This window comes from Phocoena phocoena, chromosome 4 (genome assembly GCF_963924675.1).
Source record: "Phocoena phocoena chromosome 4, mPhoPho1.1, whole genome shotgun sequence".
NCBI lineage: Eukaryota > Metazoa > Chordata > Mammalia > Artiodactyla > Phocoenidae > Phocoena > Phocoena phocoena.
This window is the reverse complement of record NC_089222.1, coordinates 8,422,024-8,438,750: the sequence shown is the minus strand read 5'-3', so window position 1 is coordinate 8,438,750 and position 16,727 is coordinate 8,422,024. Positions and strand designations below refer to the sequence as shown.

Sequence of the window (16,727 nt, the reverse complement as noted above, 5' to 3'; positions counted from 1 at the left end):
GGTATAGGAAGGCAGTTAAGTCATGGGAAGACCTTCAGGCTGTCCCAGGGAGTAGAAGACATGCTAGTCTATAAAGGTAGGGTTGTACCTGCAGCCATGCAGGTAACTTCTACCAGAGCTCCAGCAGCTCTATAATAAAGACATGGGAAACTCTAAGGAGCTTCTTAGTTACCTTAGAGGACCCTCCCTCCTGACCTCTGCACTCCTCTTTCTGCCCAGTGAAACATGTTTGTGTAATATTTAAGCAAAACAAGTGTTTTTTTCAGACTAGGAGGGACAAGGAGAAAAGTTTCATGGTGAATAGAAGGAAAAAATGATCAGATGACACAAATTTGTTTTTTGGGAACTCAGGATGCAGTTAGATTCCAGGCATAGACTTTCAAAGACTTGAATTCATCATATAATTACATTATTATCTTGGAACTTTGAAAATGAAGGCCCTTCTTTCTCTGGCTCCTCTGAGCCACACATATCCTAAACTAGAAAGTAAATGAAGAATCAAGCAATTCAAGCTTCCATGGGGCTTACAGGCAATGGTGTGGAAGTTTCTGGAGTAGGGAGAGAAAGCTCATGTGTTCCTGAGTCACTCCAAAAAAAGTATTAAAAAACTGAAAGCTGCATGTTAGACTTAGAGTAATAGAAAAGGGAACATGTGGGGAGAGAAAATAAATGTGGATAAGTAGATGGGTATAAGAAGAAGAAATAAAGATTAGAGAATTGACTTCAGTTCAGTTTCTAATTCACTAGTTTTTTTCTTCCTCTCGGCATTTAGAAAGTCAATTGTATTTCCAGTTTAAAATTGCTTTACAGTTTTAAAAAACTGCCTTATGGTCTAAAAATTGCTGGTAAATGTTTTAGGCATTGTTGGAATTCAAAGCCTTCTGGAAAATATGTGGATCACATATTCCAAATTTGACTGTATAATGTACTAACACATCCAGCAGGTCAGAGAATCTCAATACTTTTCCTTAAACTGGTCCTAGTTAAGGACTTAACAAATTGCTCAGGGAGATTCCTCTCTAACTCTGATGGATTAAAAAAAAATGAATGTTCTCCCCTCCTTCAGAAACATTAAGGGCATTGGTTCCCTTCCCTTCTGGTCCCAAGATGCTGCTAAGGGCAACCCCTTGAATCCAGCTGAGATAGGCTGGGACCTGGGATTCTCTACCAGAGTACTTGCACCAGGACAAAGGTCTCCTCCAGTAACAAAATACAAAGAAACTATGAATGACTAAAAATAACTACATGCATGTGCAGTTGGGGTAATTATGAACAATAGGATACAAAAAGGCCACAAACCAACTGCCATTTCTGAGGTGCCAGGAGAAAAAGCAGGGTACTGTGGCATGATTCCTGCACACGGCACCACCACAGAGGTGAGCAGACCACCTAAGGTGGGCCTCCTGTGGACCCATGGACCTGTCCCTTCTATTACCCCATTTAAGGACCCACAGAGCTTCTCTCAGGGAATAGTAAAGACACCTGTTTCTTGGTTTTGCTCCTTGGAGCTACAGAAGTAGCCTCAATAAAGCCTTACCTGAAATTCTCATCTGGCCTCTTATCAATTTCTACTGATTAAAGGATCCAAGGGCCCTTGTCGGTAACACAGACTCATAGTGTTCTTTGATTTTTACTTAGGTCTTTACATCTTTAAAAACACTTAGGATTGCTTATAATAAAACACAGGCAGAATAAAACTGAAGATGATGGGACCTCCCTGGTGGCACAGTGGTTGGGAATCTGTCTGCCAATGCAGCGGACACGGGTTTGAGCCCTGGTCCGGGAGGATCCCACATGCCACAGAGCAACTAAGCCTGTGCACCACAACTACTGAGCCTGCACTCTAGACCATGAGCACCACAACTACTGAAGCCTGCGCACCTAGAACCCGTGCTCTGCAACAAGAGAAGCCACTGCAATGAGAAGCCCGTGCACCGCAACAAATAGTAGCCCCCTCTCGCCGCAACTAGAGAAAGCCCGCATGCAGCAACGAAGACCCAACACAGCCAAAAATAAATAAATAAATTTAAAAAAACAAAAAGATCAAAGATGATTAAAATAGGACCAAGGGCAGCTACAAGCAAACAAGGGAATACCGAGGAGCTATAGAAATGCTCACCAGAAATTTGCTCTGAGTTTCTGACAGAGAATGAGGTATGTATCCTTCATTATTATTAGAAGGAAATACACCAGTTTATCTGAAAGATTCAACCCTTTGCTTCACCCTAAGTTTTGAAATGAATTTCATTATTCAGTAACATGAGTTTATTTATCAAGACCGACCTCTGTGCCTCTGGATGTTATAGGCAATAGAGAAACAGAGATAGAGTGCATTTCCTGTCCTCCAGGTGTTCATGGTGTAGGGAGGAAACAGGTATCTAGATAAACTACTAATATGGATTAAGATCCCTAATGGAACCATATACAAGATACTATAGAGGAGTCATCATGACTGCCGCCGCCACCAGGCAGCCAGGGGGAATCCACCCGCATCCCTGGCCACAAGGTCCCGCTAGAGAAGCCCCCGGCGGCTATGCTGAGTGTCTGAACCAATGACTTAGCAGGGCGGGGGGCCGGCAGGAAGGAGGAAGTAGGCCTTCCCGCAGACCCTACTGAATGATCCGATTGGGAAAATGAAACGGAGGAAGCAAGACAAAGGGCAGAGGCTCCTGCATGGCTGTGAATGATGCCCTGGATCGACTGATACCCTGGACATGGAGCATGAGAACAGCACCACCGTGGGGCGTGAGTGGAGCCTGTGGATGTGGAGGCAGGCCACCACTCTCCTGGGAGGTGGTTTTCCAGGCTCTGGCTTCTTCATGTACCACCGCCAAGAGAATCGGGACAGGGATGCTGACTTGGATGTGGGTGACATTCTGGAACTTGGGAAGCCACGGTACACGGAGGCTGATGCCATCCTCTGCACAGGTGAGGAGCCAGGTGAAGCTGAGGAGAGAGGCACACTTCTCCAGGGGGCAGTCCTAAACGGCCCTCCCAGCACATGCACCACGCCCGAGTTCTCTAAACAAGCGAGTAAAGAGATGCCTTCTACCAGCAGTGGTGAGAGCAGCATGCAGGAGGCCGTGCAGAAGACCAGCAAGGAATAGCAACCGAAGATGTAGCTGTGACCATGTCTGAGGCTCTGCTGGGTCAGGGAGCTTGGACGGCGGCTATCCTGTGGGGACCATTACAAGTGCCTCGTCGGCATGGACTCATACTTGATGCCCCTGAAGACCATGCAGGGTTAGCATGTGCGCTGTGAGGGGTGCTGACTGCGGACCCTGGTTGCTGAGAATCTCCACCCAGAGACCCATGGAGAATCCACTCGTGAGCCAGGCACCCCAGGCAGGCCTTGCCTCCAGCAGCCCCCCTCTCCGCCCCCCGCCCCCAATGACGTGACCTCCCCCTTGTACACACTTCCACTCAGGTTCTCCATGTACATACATGCACTCACCAAGGACTGTGGAGCCAGAGTGGGGGCAGAGGCTCAGGCCCTGCCTGCCAGATCCCACCAAGATGGGGGGCCATACCTGTTCCAGGTTCCATTCCTGGGGTAGGAAGGTGGGGGCAGTAGGAAGGGGAGGTAGTCCAGCAAGGCTCCTGAGATCCAGCCCCCAGCTGGACAGACATGCAAACACCAAACTGAAGCACATGTAACAACAGGACCGTATATGTTTACAATGTTGTGTATAAATGGGACAACTGCTCCCCTTAGGTTGTAGGAGTTTCTTCTTTTGTTAAGAACAACTGGAAGCAGCACCGTCTTCAGGTCTGGCTGGGGGCACACCTCTTGGGGTGCCTGCCTCTCCCCCTCCCTACACCATGGTGTCACTTCCATCTCCCATTTGCTCCGTGTTCAGTGGTGTATATTTCTTCTTCCAAACATGGGGTGCATGCCCTAAGGACATGATCTTCTTAGCCTTAGCTCCTGGGGCTCTTCATCAGGGGTTAAGGGAGTCGGGAGGCACGGGAAATGGGAACCCAGCTGAAGCAGAGGCTGAGACTAGGGCTGGACGAGGGTGCTTCTGGCTGCACAGACTTCAGCTGAGAACCTTTCCTGGAATTAGAGCTGCTGTTCCCAGGGAAAAGTGTTGTCTGCCCTGCCCCTCTTATGGACCCCATGGACTGATGCTTTGTCTATATATTCTATACAAAGGTACTTGTCCTTTCCCTTTATAAACTACATTCAACATGGATTAAACCAATATAGACAGATTTATTGAAGATGCTATAGTGTACAGAGATAAAGGAAAGTAACTTTGCCTATGGTTAGCTAGCTAAACTTCCTGTAGAAAGGGAAATTTGAAAGATGAGCAGAGGAGAGGCAGCTGCCCGGGCAAGGAAATGGTCAGCCCAGCTCTGCACTGAGGGATGGAGGAATGCCCAGGAGCCTTCTCTGTTGCTACTCGGCTGTGTGGCCGAAAATAAAATTTGCAATTTTTTTTAATACTGTTCTAAAAATAGGGGGTTTGCTTAAATCCACCAGTTGGTGTTTTGATTTTTAAATTATGTGCAGAGGATCATGCTTAAACCCTAGTGAGTATCAGAGCGGGGAGGGCCTATAATTCACTCAAAATAAATAGAAGAAAAATGCATCAGGGCTGTGTCTCTGAGGTGGGAGAGACAAGTTCAGGACATTGGTCCATCAGAGACCTCCCAGCTCCACGTAATATCAAATGGGGAAAATCTCCGAGAGATCTCCATCTCAACACCAAGACCCAGCTCCACTCAACGACCAGCATGGTACACTGCTGGACACCCTACGCCGAACAACTAACAAGACAGGAACACAACCCCACCCATTAGCAGAGAGACTGCCTAAAATCATAATAAGGTCAAAGACACCCCAAAACACACCACGAGAGGTGGACCTGCCAACCAGAAAGACAAGATCCAGCTTCATCCACCAGAACACAGGCACTAGTCCCCTCCACCAGGAAACATACACAACCCATTGAACCAACCTTAGCCACTGAGGGCAGACACCAAAAACAACAAGAACTATGAACCTGCAGCCTGAGAAAAGGAGACCCCCAAACACAGTAAGATAAGCAAAATGAGAAGACAGAGAAACACACAGCAGATGAAGGAGCAAGGTAAAAACCCACCAGACCTAACAAATGAAGAGGAAATAGGCAGTCTACCTGAAAAAGAATTCAGAATAATGATACTAAAGATGATCCATAATCTTGGAAATAGAATGGAGAAAATACAGGAAACGTTTAACAAGGACCTAGAAGAACTGAAGAGCAAATAAACAATGATGAACACCACAATAAATGAAATTAAAAATTCTCTAGAAGGGATCAATAGAATAATTGAGGCAGGAGAACGGATAAGTGACCTGGAAGATAGAATAGTGTAAATAACTATTGCACAGCAGAATAAAGAAAAAAGAATGAAAAGAATTGAGGACAGTCTCAGAGACGTCTGTGACAACATTAAACGCACCAACATTCGAATTATAGGGGTCCCAGAAGAAGAATAGAAAAAGAAAGGGACTGAGATAATATTTGAAGAGATTATAGTTGAAAACTCCCCTAATATGGGAAAGGAAATAGTCAAGTCCAGGAAGCACAGAGAGTCCCATAAGGGATAAATCCAAGGAAAAATACACCAAGACACATATTAATCAAACTATCAAAAATTAAATACAAAGAAAAAAAAGCAGCAAAGGAAAAAGCAAGTAACATACAAGGGGATCCACATAAGATTAACAGCTGATTCTTCAGCAGAAACTCTGCAAGCCAGAAGTGAGTGACAAGACATATTTAAAGTGATGAAAGGGAAAAACCTACAACCAAGATTACTCTACCCAGCAAGGATCTCATTCAGATTTGATAGAGAAATTAAAACCTTTACAGACAAGCAAAAGCTGAGAGATTTCAGCACCACCAAACCAGCTTTACAACAAATGCTAAAAGAACTTCTCTAGGCAAGAAACACAAGAGAAGGAAAAGACCTACAATAACAAACCCAAAAGAATGATGAAAATGGTAATAGGAGCATACATATCGATAATTACCTTAAATGTAAATGGATTAAATGCTCAAACCAAGAGACATAGACTGGCTGAATGGATACAAAAACGAGACCCATATATATGCTGTCTACAAGAGACCCACTTCAGACCTAGGGACACATACAGACTGAAAGTGAGGGGATGGAAAAAGATATTCCATGCAAATGGAAACCAAAAGAAAGCTGGAGTAGCAAATCTCATATCAGTCAAAACAACTTTAAAACAAAGACTATTACAAGAGACAAAGAAGAACACTACATAATGATCAAGGGATCAATCCAAGAAGAAGGTATAACAATTGTAAATATTTATGCATCCAACATAGCACCTCAATACATAAGGCAAATACTAACAGCCATAAAAGGAGAAATCGACAGTAACACAATCATAGTAGGGGACTTAAACACCCCACTTTCACCAATGGACAGATCATCCAAAATGAAAATAAATAAGGAAACACAAGCTTTAAATGATACATTAAACAAGATGGACTTAATTGATATTTATAGGACATTCCATCCAAAAACAACAGAATACACATTCTTTTCAGGTGCTCATGGAACATTCTCCAGGATAGATCATATCTTGGGTCACAAATCAAGCCTTGGTAAATTTAAGAAAATTGAAATCGTATCAAATATCTCTTCTGACCACAAAATTATGAGGCTAGATATCAATTACAGGAAAAAATCTGTAAAAAATACAAACACATGGAGGCTAAACAATACAATACTTAATAACCGACCAAGAGATCACTGAAGAAATCAGAGAGGAAATCAAAACATACCTAGAAGCAAATGACAATGAAAACACGACGACCCAAAACCTACAGGATGCAGCAAAAGCACTTCTAAGAGGGGAGTTTACAGCAATAAAACCCTACCTCAAGAAACAAGAAACATCTTGAATAAACAACCTAACCTTACACCTAAAGCAATTAGAGAAAGAAGAACCAAATACCCCAAAGTTAGCAGAAGGAAAGAAATCATAAAGATCAGATCAGAAATAAATGAAACAGAAATGAAGGAAACAATAACAAAGATCAATAAAACTAAAATCTGGTTCTTTCAGAAGATAAACAAAATCGATAAACCATTAGCCAGACTCATCAAGAAAAAAAGGGAGAAGACTCAAATCAACACAATTACAAATAAAAAAGGAAATGTAACAGCTAACACTGCAGAAGTACAAAGAATCATGAGAGATTACTACAAGCAACTATATGCCAATAAACTGGACAAAATGGACAAATTCTTATAAAGACACAACCTTCGGAGACTGGACCAGGAAGAAATAGAAAATATGAACAGACCAATCACAAGCACTGAAATTGAAATTGTGATGAAAAATATTTGAACAGACAGAAGCCCAAGACCAGATGGCTTCACAGGCAAATTCTATCAAACATTTAGAGAAGAGCTAACACCTATCCTTCTCAAACTCTTCCAAAATATAGCAGAGGGAGGAACACTCCCAAACTCATTTTACGAGGCCACCATCACCCTGATACCAAAACCAGACAGAGATGTCACAAAGAAAGAAAACTACAGGCCAATATCACTGATGAATATAGATGTAAAAATCGTCAACAAAATACTAGCAAATAGAATCCAACAGCACATTTAAAGGATCATACACCATGATCAAGTGGGGTTTATCCCAGAAATGCAAGGATTCTTCAATATATGCAAATCAATCAACGTGATACACCATCTGAACAAATTGAAGGAGAAAAACCATATGATCATCTCAATAGATGCAGAGAAAGTTTTCAACATAATTCAACACCCATTTATGATAAAAACCCTCCAGAAAGTAGGCACAGAGGGAACTTTCCTCACCATAATAAGGGCCATATATGACAAACCCACAGCCAACCTCATCCTCAAAGGGGAATAACTGAAACCATTTCCACTAAGATCAGGAACAAGACAAGGTTGCCCACTCTCACCACTATTATTCAACATAGTTTTGGAAATTTTAGCTACAGCAATCAGAGAAGAAAAAGAAATAAAAGGAATCCAAATCAGAAAAGAAGAAGTAAAGCTGTCCCTGTTTGCAGATGACATTATACTATATATAGAGAATATTAATTACTAGAGCTAATCAATGAATTTGGTAAAGTAGCAGGATACAAAATTAATGCATAGAAATCTCTTGCATTCCTATACACTAATGATGAAAAATCTGAAAGTGAAATCAAGAAAACACTCCCATTTACCATTGCAACAAAAAGAATAAAATACCTAGGAATAAACCTACCTAAGGAGACAAAAGACCTGTATGAAGAAAATTATAACACACTGATGAAAGAAATTAAAGATGATACAAACAGTTGTTGAGATAACATGTTCTTGGTTTGGAAGAATCAGTATTGTGAAAATGATTATACTACCCAAAGCAATTTACAGACTCAATGCAATCCCTATCAAACTACCACTGGCATTTTTCACAGAACTAGAACAAAAAAATTTCACAATTTGTATGGAAACACAAAAGACCCCGAATAGCCGATGCAATTTTGAGAAAGAAAAATGGAGTTGGAGGAATCAGGCTCCCTGACTTCAGACTATACTATGAAGCTACAGTAATCAAGACAGTATGGTACTGGCACAAAAACAGAAATATAGATCAATGGAACAGGATAGAAATCCCAGAGATAAACCCACACACATATGGTCACCTTATCTTTGATAAAGGAGGTAGGAATATACAATGGAGAAAAGACAGTCTCTTTAATAAGTGGTGCTGGGAAAACTGGACAGCTACATGTAAAAGAATGAAATGAGAACACTCCCTAACACCATACACAAAAATAAACTCATAATGGATTAAAGACCTAAATGTAAGGCCACACACTAGGCTGGAAAACATAGGCAGAACACTCTGTGACATAAATCACAGCAAGATCTTTTTTGACTCACCTCCTAGAGAAATGGGAATAAAAAGAAAAATAAACGGGACCTAATGAAACTTAAAAGGTTTTGCACAGCGAATGAAACTATCAACAAGACGAAAAGACAATGCTCAGAATGGGAGAAAATATTTGCAAATGAAGCAACTGACAAAGGATTAATCTCCAATATTTACAAGCAGCTCATGTAGCTCAATATCCAAAAAACAAACAACCCAATCCAAAAGTGGGCAGAAGACCTAAATAGACATTTCGCCAAAGAAGATATACAGATTTCCAACAAACACATGAAGGAATGCTCAACATCATTACAGAAATGAAAATCAAAACTACAATGCAATATTATCTCGCACCAGTCAGAATGGCCATCATCAAAAAAATCTAGAAACAATAAATGCTGGAGAGGGTGTGGAGAAAAGGGAACCCTCTTGCACTGTTGGTGGGAATATGAATTGGTACAGCCACTGTGGAGAACAGTATGGTGGTTCCTTAACAACTAAAAGTAGAACTACCATACGACCCAGCAATCCCACTACTGGGCATATACCCTGAGAAAGCCATAATTCAAAAAGAGTCATGTACCACAATGTTCATTGCAGCTCTTTTTACAATAGCCAGGACCTGGAAGCAACCTAGGTGTCCATCAACAGGTGAATGAATAAAGAAAATGTGGCACATATGTACAAAGGAATATTACTCAGCCATAAAAGGGAACAAAATTGTGTTATTTGTAGTGAGGTGGATGGACCTGGAGTCTGTCATACAGAGTGAAGTAAGTCAGAAAGAGAAAAACAACTACCGTATGCTAACAGAAATATATGGAATCTAAAAAAAAAAAAAAATGTTATGAAGAACCTAGGGGTGGGACAGGAATAAAGACACAGATGTAGAGAATGGACTTGAGGACATGGGGAGGGGGAAGGGTAAGCTGGGACGAAGTGAGAGAGTGGCATGGACTTATATATACTACCAAATGTAAAATAGCTAGAGTGAAGCAGCCACATAGCACAGAGAGATCAGCTGAGTGCCTTGTGACCACCTAGTGTGGGTGGGAGGGAGATGCAAGAGGGAGGAGATATGAGGATATATGTATATGTAAAACTGATTCACTTTGTTATAAAGCAGAAACTAACACACCATTGTAAAGCAATTATACTCCAATAAAGATGTTAAAGAAAAAAAAAGGAATCCACTGAGAGAGGTATCAAAGGAAAAAAAAAAGCTAAATGGCCATACTAAAATATTCCTAAACAAGAAGGTCTGTTTCAGATAAACTAAAATCTCAATCTGCAGGCATAAGGAACTCTGATATTTTAAAGACTTCCTTTGAAAGGAACGCTTTGTTAAAAATTCTTGCCTTGGCAGATATAATCTACCCTGTAGAAATACATAATCCAAGAAACTTCACAGCTATCAAGAAAAGGTTTCTCCATGTTGCTGCAAGTGGCATTTTTCATTATTTATAATGGCTGAGTAGTATTCCTTTGTATATGTTTACCACAACTTCTTTATCCATTCATCTGTTAATGGACACTTAGATTGCTTCCATATCTTGGCTATTGTAAATAATGTTGCTAGGAACATTAGGGTGCCTGTATCTTTTCATATTAGTGTTTTCAGTATTTTTAGATATGTACCCAGGAGTGGAATTGCTGGGTCATAAGGTAGTTCTGTTTTTAGTTTTTTGAGAAATGGCCATACTGTTTTCCACAGTGGCGGCACCAATTTACATTCCCACCAACAGTGTATGAGGGTTCCCTTTTCTTCACATCCTCACCAACATGTTTGTGTGTGTGTTTTGTTGATAGCCATTCTGACAGATGTGGGATGATATCTCATTGTGGTTTTGATTTGCATTTCCCTGATGATAGCAACATTGAGAATCTTCTCATGTATGTGTTGAACACATGTATGTCTTCTTTGGAAAATTATTCGGATTTTCAGTCCATATTTAATCAGATTGAACTGCATGAACTGTTTACACATTTTGGATATTAACCCCTCATTGGTCATATCATCTGCAAATATTTTCTCCCATTCAGCAGGTTGTCTTTTTGTATTGTCAATGTTTTGCTTTGCTGTCCAAAAGCTTTTGAGTTTGATTAGGTTCCATTTGTTTATTTTTGCTCTTGTTTCCTTAATCTTAGTAGACAGATTATACATATATATGGCTACAACTTATGTCAAAGAATGTTCTGCCTATGTTTTTCTCTAAGAATTTTATGGTTTCCAGTCTCATATTTAGGTCATTACCTACTTCAACTTTATTTTTGTATATTGTGTGACAAAATGTTCTAATTTCATTCTTTTGCATGTAACTGTGCAGTTTTCCCAGAACCACTTATTGAAGAGACTTTTTTTCCTCATGTATATTCTTGCCTCCTTTGCCCTAGATTAATTGACCATAAGTGTGTGGGTTTACTTCTGGGCTCTTGATTCTGTTCCACTGGTCTGTGTGTCTGCCGTTGTGCCAGTACCATACTGTTTTGATGACTAACTTCGTACTGTAGTCTGAAGTCAGGGAGCATGAAACCTCCAGCTCTGTTCTTTTTCTCAAGGTTTTTTTTGACTTTTCAAGGTCTTTTTTGTTTCCATACAAATTTTAAAATTATTTGTGCTACCTCTGTGACAAATGCCATTGTTATTATCACAGGGATCACATTGAATCTGTAGATTTCCTTGGGCATTATGGTCACTTTAACAATATTAGTTCTTTCAATACATGAACACAATATATCTTTCCATCTGTTTGAGTCAGTTTCATCACTGTCTTATAGTTTTCCAAGTACAGGTCTTTTTTACCTCCTTAGGTAGGTTTATTCCTGGGTATTTTATTCTTTCTGATGGCATTGTAAATAGGATTCTTTGCTTAATTTCTCTTTCTGCTAGTTCATTGTTAATATATAGAGATGTAACGTAATTCCATATGTTAATTTTTTGTCCTGCTACTTTACCAAATTTATTTATTAGTTCTAATGATTTTTAGTGGCATCATAAGGATTTTCTGTATATAGTATCATGTCATCTGCAAATGATGACAGTTTTATTTCTTCCTTTCCATTTTGAATTCCTTTTATTTCTTTTTCTTGTCTGATTGCTGAGGCTAGGACTTCTAATACTGTGTTGAATAAAAGTGGTGAGAATGGGCATCCTTGTTCCTGAATTTGAGAAAATGCTTTCAGCTTTTTACTGTTGAGTATGATGTTAGCTGTGGCTTTATCATATATGACCTTTATTGTGTTGAGGTATGTTCCCTCTATACCCACTTTGTTAAGAGTTTTTATCATAAATGGATATTGAATTTTGTCAAAAGTTTTTTCCACATGTGTTGGGTTGATCATATGATTTCATTTCTTCAGTTTGTTAATGTGGTGTATCATACTGATTGATTTGTAGATATGAAACATCCTTGCACCCCTGGAGTAAATTCCAGTTGATCATGGGGTATAATGCTTTTAATGTATTGTTGGATTCCATCTGCAGTTTTTCCGTCTGTATTTATCAGTGATATTGGCCTGTAATTTTCTTTTGTTGTGATTTCTTTGTCTCGGTTGGTATCAGGGTGATGCTGGCCTCAAAGAGTGAGTTTGGAAGTGTTCCTTCCTCTTCAACTTTTTGGAATAATTTGAGAATAGGTGTTAACTCATCTTTAAATGTTTGGTAGAATTCACCCGTGAAGCTGTCTAGACCTGGACTTTTGTTTTGGGGGAGTTTTATTTATTATTTATTCAATTTCATTACTGGTAATTGGAAGGTTCATATTTTCTATTTCTTCCTGGTTCAGTCTCAGGAAATTATACATATCTAGGAATTTGTCCATTTCTTCTAAGTTGACCATTTTATTGGCCTATAGTTATTAATAGAAATCTTTTATGATCCTTTGTATTTCTGTGGTGTCAGTTGTAACTTCTTTTTCATTTCTGATTTTATTGATTTTGACCATCTCTTTTTCTTGATGAGTCTGGTTAAATGTTTATTTTATTTATCTTCTCAAAGAATCAGCTCTTAGTTTTAGTGATGTTTTTTACAGTTTTTTTAGTCTATATTTCATTTATTTCCATTTCGATCTTTATGATTTCTTTCCTTCCACTAACTGGGTTCTGCTGTTCTTCTTTCTCTAGTTCATTCAGGTGTAAGGTTAGTTTGTTTATTTGATATTTTTCTTGTTTCCTGATTTTGCTATAAACTTCCCTCTCAGAACTGTTTTTGCTATGACATAGGTTTTCGGTTATTTTGTTTTTGTTTTCTTTTGTCTCCAGTATTTTTTTATTTCCTCTTTGATTTCTTCAGTGTTCCATTGGTTGTTAAGTAGCATGTTGTTTAGCCTCTCTGTTTCTGTGGGTTTTGCAGAGGTTTTTTTTTTTTCCTTCTTGTAATTGATTTCTAGTCTTGCACTGTTATGGTCAGTTAAAATTTTTTTAGAAAACAAAAACCAGTGCACTAAAATAATCTAAATTCTTCTTAGCCAACAGAAGCCTAGAAATGCTGCATAAAATATAACCATCTCTGAACTGGGTTTCGTTTTGTTTTGTTTTGTTTAAGTATACAGGAAAGAAAAGGAAACCTCCAGATGCTATAAAGGAAAAGTAAGCTAAATATTAGAGTAGTAAGGGCTTGCTCTGATATTAGACTTCCCTGGAGGGTAGGTATGGATCTTGGTAGTCTTATTAAAGTCCTATAAAGAGCTAGATAACTTCATCAGACATCTGATTTTCTAGTACAGTGCTTCCCAAGCTTAAATGTATGTAGAATCATTTGGAGATGTGGTTAGCACACAGATTCTTATTGAGCAAGTCTGAAGTAGAGTTTCAACTTTCATGTTTCTAACAAGTTCCCATATGATGCTGATCCTGCTGGTCCGGAGGCCACTCTTTAAGTAACAAGGCGGTAGTAGAGCCAGAACATTTTCAAAAACAAAAGTAAAAAAGCATTCATTCCCCTATTTATACCAAAATGTTCCAGGACCAACCATAAAATGGTTGAGTCTCTCCTATCAACACCATTATCAGCATGCACTCCAGACACCCCAACCCACATCATGGCGCAGAATGGGCTTGATTAAAAAACAAAGTTGCATCTGAAGCTGGTGTGGAAGGAGAAGCAGGGGAAAGGGAAGGGAATGAGGAGAGATCAACAGAACAAAATTTTCTATTCACACTGAATTGCCAGGTTAGCTAAGTAGACAACTTTTTATATTTTCTATCTACAAGCTATTTTCAATAATGATAACTTGTCCAACTTAGGACAAAATATAAATACCACTTGAGATGCACCAGGGGCCCCAAAAGGGCTCTATTCTATCAACTCACATTTAAGAAGATTTAGCACAACACTTGAAGAACATAAAATGGCTGGGCAAGAATGTTTGATATCAGCCAGTGTCAAAAGGTTCATCTTCAATGAGCAACACTTGATAAATTTCTATTAAATAAACTCACACCCCAGCCTGAATGTCGCAGAAAGTCATTCATGTCTGCCATCATTTCAGGACTTTGCAAAGCAAAACTCCTTGTATCTGTGCTTTGGGATCCACAACCAACTGACTGGACACCTGGGCAATGGGCAAGTCATATAGCTCTGAGTGATTCACAGAAAAAAAGAGATGGAGATTATATTGTGTCAGCTACCCCAAATTGGAATAGGGATTTTTCAATACAAGCTAAAGTAACTCTTCTCAGGATTAAAATGCATGAAAGTTCTGAAAGTTGCTTAGCACATTGTCATTTATGGGTAACAGATACCAAAGATTTTCCAGAACCCATCCCAAAACTTCATTTTCTGTCCTGTCAATTCCAGGATTACAATTAGCAGTGGAGACTGCTAATTGCCTTACAAAATCCATTCTCCTGTTCTTCTACAACAATAGAGTTTAGGAAAGAGTTACCCAATTAACACTATATTGCCTGACCACCCTTGAAGCTAAGTGTAGCCACGTAACTGCTATCACTAATTTAACATGAGCAGAAGTAAAGTGTGCAACTTACACTTCAGTTACTTATGAGAGAAGATAACTTGCCCTAGACATCCCCTCCTTCCCAGTCTACTGTGCCTGAGATTCTGCTTGACCATGAGATGAACACAAAGCCCGAGGATGTGGACGAACCCACGAGATGAAAGACACCTGTGTGGACCTGCGCTGTCCTCACCTGGACACTCACCTCAAAACTCTTGTATGAGACTTGAATAAACAAAATTCTTTTTTAAACCACCATAATTTAGCTCCCTATGTTATAACAGCTTTGCCTGTATGTTATCTACTGGTATAGCCTTCTAAAGAAGCTGTCAAAAACTGAGTCTTACTAAATTAATCTGATAAAGCAATTTCACACCTTCCTAGGGAAGCTATACCAACCATCCATTAGAATTTACTGTGTTTTTAATAATAAAAGAGAGATTTATGGGCAAAACTATTTAAAGGAGATTGAAGAATTTAGCCACTTTTCTATCGTAAATCATTGTGCTTTAAATAACAAGAGAAATATATTTAAAAGCAAAACAACTTGGAGAAGATAGCAATTTGTATCACTATCAGTCACTTTTATTTCCAGTTATTCAGTAAAAGCTGATGATATGTGGTGTAAAGGGGGAAATTATTTGTATAAATTATCAAAGCCAACTCTCTTTCCAAAATCAAAGTGAACCTGATTCATCCTATCCCTGCTGATATACAGCTCATGCATTGAAGAACATATCATTGTCATAGTTCATTAGGCAGATTTTCCCAGCATGTTACCTCTTTCCATGGCTCCATGGGTTAAGGAAACAGCACGGATTTTGTTATAAGATCCACCTCTATCTGAACATTGGATTTAACAATTGCTATCTGTTAATTCATTTAGCATTAGTGATACAAAGATGGATGTGTTTCTGTCACTATCCTATAGGAACTCTTGACCCAGAGTTGGAGACAGCCATCTAAAAAGATTATTACAGGGATTTCTCTGGTGGTCCAGTGGGTAAGACTCCATGTTCCCAATGTAGGGGGCTTGGGTTCGATCGCTGGTCAGGGAACTAGATCCCACATGCATACCGCAACTAAGGAGCTAGCGAGCCACAACTAAGGAGCCTGCCTGCCGCAACTAAGACCGAGTGCCACCAAGTAAATAAAGTTCTAGGAGGGTAAGCTTGCAACAAAAGAATCTTTAAAAAAAAAAAAGATTAAAAAAATAAAGTAAAAAGATTACTACACATAAAATAGCGGAGGAGAGCAGGTACATCAAGAGAGGCCAAAAGGGTATCTCATCCATTTATGAAGGTCAGGAACTTTGTCTTCTTCAACCCTGTATCCCAGTTTCCATTTAATATATACTTATCAAATCAAAATTAATTTACACATTCTTTGGCCTTAAGTGAGTTACTTCTTTAAGTCATATTTTCCTCACCAGTAAAATGGAAAAACTAATCTTTGCCTCATAAGATTGTTTTGAGGAATAAATGAAATAAAATGTGTAAAGTACCTTCACGTAGTAAGGACTTAATATATTAAAGCCCATTTTCCTTCTCTTCCCCTTCCAACAATGACTTGAAGCTAGAAATGTTGATGTGTATTACATTTATTTTCAATTTCCCCACTTTCACTAATTTCTATTTTTTTTACATCTTTATTGGAATATAATTGCTTTACAGTGGTGTGCTAGTTTCTGCTTTATAACAAAGTGAATCAGTTATACACATACACATGTTCCCACCTCTCTTCCCTCTTGCATCTCCCTCCCTCCCACCCTCCCTATCCCACCCCTCTAGGTGGTCACAAAGCACCGAGCTGATCTCCCTGTGCTATGCAGCTGCTTC

At 39.4% G+C, this 16,727-nt stretch overlaps 1 pseudogene; it reads left to right on the top strand.

Annotated features, from left to right (window-relative positions):
* The first annotated feature begins 1,268 nt into the window (after window positions 1-1,268).
* On the top strand, window positions 1,269-3,557 carry LOC136122614 (E3 ubiquitin-protein ligase RNF220 pseudogene; annotated as a pseudogene).
* Window positions 3,558-16,727: the final 13,170 nt, after the last annotated feature.